Source organism: Oncorhynchus mykiss, chromosome 17 (assembly GCF_013265735.2).
Source record: "Oncorhynchus mykiss isolate Arlee chromosome 17, USDA_OmykA_1.1, whole genome shotgun sequence".
NCBI lineage: Eukaryota > Metazoa > Chordata > Actinopteri > Salmoniformes > Salmonidae > Oncorhynchus > Oncorhynchus mykiss.
In genome coordinates this window covers 63,017,075-63,021,880 of record NC_048581.1, presented here as the reverse complement: position 1 = coordinate 63,021,880, position 4,806 = coordinate 63,017,075, and positions in this window count along the sequence as shown.

Genomic DNA, 4,806 nt, shown 5'->3' with positions numbered 1-4,806 from the left:
ACTGTTGATAAAGGGCAACATTCGTGCAAAACTGAAAGCCCCGAACCAACGCATTCAACCACAGCAGCTCAGCCTACAGCTCAGCCTTCAACATCATAGTGCCCTCCAAGCTCATTACTAAGCTTAGGGCCTGGGTCTGAATCCCTCCCTATGCAACTGGATCCTGGACTTCCTGACGGGCCGACCCAAAGTTGGTAACAACACCTCCGCCACTTTGATCCTCAACAAGGGGGCCCCACAGGGGTGCATGCTCAGCCTCCTCCTAAACCCCTCATTCACCCATGAATGCGTGGCCACTTGTGTTTCACCGTATACCGAAACGGTATACTAGAATCTTTGTTACGTTCGTTACCTCTGTCAAATGTGTCTCACGTGATAGAGAGGATCAAGTCTGTCTATCAGCAAAGTGCCTGTTCTACTTACTGATTCATTGCTAGAGCTGTCTGGGCTGCATTGTTAGCTCCCCACTCATGCAGCACAGAAATTAACACACTTGAATAATGCAACACTGCATGTAGAAAGGTTGAAACTGTTCATTACTGTTCACAAAACAATGTCCATACAGGTTAGAACACTTATACAATGCAAGACGATAACAGTAGCTTCCAACTTTAATTGTAGGCTTCCTAGCTAGTTTACAGCTGAAGCACCATCACTCCACTACCCTAGTGCTTTGTTTGTGATAATATGCAAACCATAACACAAAATATGCTGATTTCAAAGCTGATTGTCACCAAAACCTTCATTAATTCACTCCGTCTCCCTCACCACCAAAAACTCATTCAATTCTTCATCTCCCTTGCCACAGGTCTAGTTTCCACTTGATTCCATAGCCACAAAATCAGATTCCACAGACACATTCACAGCCTCAGCAAATTATGTCATTACTTTCTTAAAGAGACCGCGCACACTTTTATAAAAGAAGAGATTATATTCAAATGTTGTTGATCAGTGCAATAAAATGATATGTTCTCCTAGCAGTAGCCAATGAAATAAGTCCTAAATGGAAAGGATTGTTTGTCATCTGTAGCCCCATGAAATAATCTAAAACAAGCTCAATAACTCAATAACTCAATGCTAGAATAGAGTATATACATACAAAGTATATATATATATATATATATATATATATATATATATATATATATACATACAAAACACACAAAAACATGCAAAACACACTCCTATTGAATAATATGCATTCACCTGTATTATGAATAGACCTATGTATTATCCTAGACCTATGAATAGACCTAGACCTAGAATATTGACTTACACAGTTTATTAATAGAGATTTACCTTTCAAATAAATTATTACCATTGATCTTTTGTAGTTAGATTGGTAAAAACAAAGTCAAATTGATTGTATTATTGTATAATTGATTGATTAATGCATACTGTCCATGGCTGTCTCAAAATAATTGTCATAAAATGTTTAAAATGCCTTGACACTGAATTCAAAAGATGCCCAACGATTGAACAGATCAGTAGCTGAGTTTATCTGTCTGGATCAATTGCCGTTCTGTGATCGCCCCATACCCTGCCCTGAACCTCAGATACTGTCACAAGCCGGCTACCACCTGGTACTCTACCCTGTACCTTAGAGACCACTGCCTTATGAACATAAGAGTCACTTTGTATGTATATACTCTATTCTAGTCATGGCTCATCCTATATAACTACTGCTATACACACCATTCACATATATATACAGTTCATTATTTATATTCCGGACTCCGGTCCGGAAGCTAATTTCCTGCAATTCTATCCATTTTGCTATGGGGTTTTGTACTCTGCATTTACATACTGTATTCTCAAAATAGCTCATTCTAATATTTCTACTCCTGTACGTTGCATTCCTGTACAATGTTTACACACACCACATATTTATTTATATACTGGATTCTTGACATAGCTCTACTGCTGTACATATAATTCCTAGTAGCCTATATCTTGTGTAAATTAATCTGTTGTAGGTACTTATATATTTGGATTACTGTTACAGTGCTACTTGGTTTGTTAATTGGATTCGTAACGATATTTCCTCATTTATATATTTTTACTTTGGGGATTTTATGTGTATTGTTTTATAGTGCTAGGTACACTGAATGACCAGAAGTATGTGGACACCTGCTCATTGCATGTCTCATTCCAAAATCCTGAGCATTATCATGGAGTTAGTCCCCCCTTTGCTGCTATAACAGCCTCCTCCCTTCTGGGAAGGCTTTCCACTAGATGTTGGAACATTGCTTGCGGGCACTTACTTCCATTCAGCCACAAGAGCATTCGTGAGGTCGGGCACTGATGTTGGGGGATTAGGCCTAGCTCGCATTTGGCGTTCCATATCATCCCAAAGATGTTGGATGGGGTTGAGGTCAGGGCTCTGTGCAGGCCAGTCAAGTTCTTCCACACCGATATCAACAAACCCTTTCTGTATGGACCTCAATTTGTGCACGGGGGCATTGTCATGCTGAAACAGGAAAGGGCCTTCCTCAAACTGTTGCCACAAAGTTGGAAGCACAGAATCGTCTAGAATGTCATTGTATGCTGTAGCGTTAAGATTTCCTTTCACTTGAAATAAGGGGCCTAGCCCGAACCATAAAAAACACTCCCAAGACCATTATTCCTCCTCCACCAAACTTTACAGTTGTCACTATGCATTTGGGCAGGTAGCGTTAATTTCACCAATAACCGATATTTAATAAATAGAATGAAAAAAGGGAATCTCATGCTTATCTGAACACATTTTCATAATGTAAGAAATCAACATTTAAAGCATATATCACTTGGACAATTACTCTTTTGGATAGCAATTTATGAGAATTCAACTTTTTCCTTTCCCTGCTGTAAAACAGTACATCGGCAGATATGTCGGTGACAGTAAGGTTTGTCGCCCAAAAAGCAGAATCGGTATCAGACCCAAAAAAACAAAACATTCTGGCTCTAGTTTTTTTTCCTGCATATGCTAATGTAACCAGAGGCTTTTCTGGTGCCCAGCGGCTTAGGCAGCTGACAGTATGCATCCCGGGGAGTGATCTATTGATCCATATTCAATATGTGCTACACTTTCCCCCTCACTAAAGTTGGCCAATGAATAAATAAAGTGTAGAACTGACAGTACATCCCACACTTAGGCCACAAAAGGCTGACTTAGGCGAATCAGGGGCAGACTTAGTGATTTGGAGGCCCCAGGCAGAAGCCAGTTAGATTTTTCTGTTAAAATTAAAACTTCCTTTCTTTTTATTTTCTCTGCCCCGCTCTGAAAGTGCCTCATTATTGCAGCTTAATTTCAATGAAAGTCACGTTTGCAATCATATTGCGTGAAGCAATGCATGGTAACTCTGTCAAGGTGAAATAGTTCATTATTATGAACTGGTCCAGGGGTGATTAATGACATTTGTTTCTACTATTTTGAGAAAAACTTGGATTATATTAATATTGATATGAAATATATGTATATGTATGGAAATAAATTATTGATCTATTATGAATTATTAATCAGCTGTATGGATTAATTGACTTTTTGAAAGCCTTTTTTTGTCAACAATGTGGCCTCATTAAGATAAAAAAAATGTTTTTAAAGGATAACTAGTATTTTGTAAAAACAAATATTATGCCCGGCTCACGAGGCCCCTTGATGATATGAGGCCTAAGGCAATTGCCTCTTCTGCCTAATGGTAAGAGGCCAATCTTGTTAGATCTCCTGCACAAACAAATTTACTCAGACTAAATTATTTTCGATCAATTTCATTGGCAAACATGTTTTAATAGACTTCAGTTTAGAGAACATATACCGTTTTAAATGAATAGGCTTTTTGGTAGAGAATATAGAAATCTCAACAAAAGGTCAGATATAGTGTGGAGCAGGGTGATATGGCATAAATGACACAGAACAAAGAGGATGAGCCTGTTGACATTAACAGTGAAGGGGCTAAAGGTATACAATGTTTAGAAACCCAGGAAGAGTGGAGGAATGAATGAAAGAAAGAAAAAAAGTTGTCAGTATCAATGTCTTTCACCACTAATGAGGTCTGAAAGCTGGAGAAACAGAGGCACTGACACCAGCCATGAGAATACCACTCTCCTCTCTCTCTGTCTCTCTCTCTCACACACACACACATTTAGTCATTCTTCACACCGTGTCAGTCTCACATAATCAGTACATCTCCTATCCACGCTAGTCTCAATTTTTTTAACTGCCCCCCCCCCAAAAAAACATACTTGCCTATATTATACAAATATCCTGCTAATTGTCTGCTCATATCGGTTACACGCTTTGAAAATGTACAAGGCAGAAAAAACACTTTAATACAGACATAGATGTTGGTTTGAAAATAGACCTTGCTAAATGTAGGCCTCATCCTGTTGCTATCATAATCAGAATATAATACTTTTGTATACACAGTAGGCTACACACACTATTAGGCCTACACACACATTATTTATTTTTTCTGCATGTAAACTATGTCTAGCCCAGGTTAAGACACAATCGAAATGTCTCTATTGTGTTGATGACAATAGGCTGTACATTAGTGTGACATATGGTAGCCTAAACAGTCATGTCACTAGAATGTGAGAGTTCTGTTCAAGCCCCCCACCACACACACACACACACACACACACACGCGCGCACACACACACACACACACACACACACACACACACACACACACACACACACACATAGAGGTAAGAAAATACGTTATCAAGGCGCTAATAAGAGCATAGTGGCACCTACATAGCGCAAAGGTCAACAAATAATGGGACCGTGTGCGAATGGGACCGTGCAGAATGGGACCGTGCAGA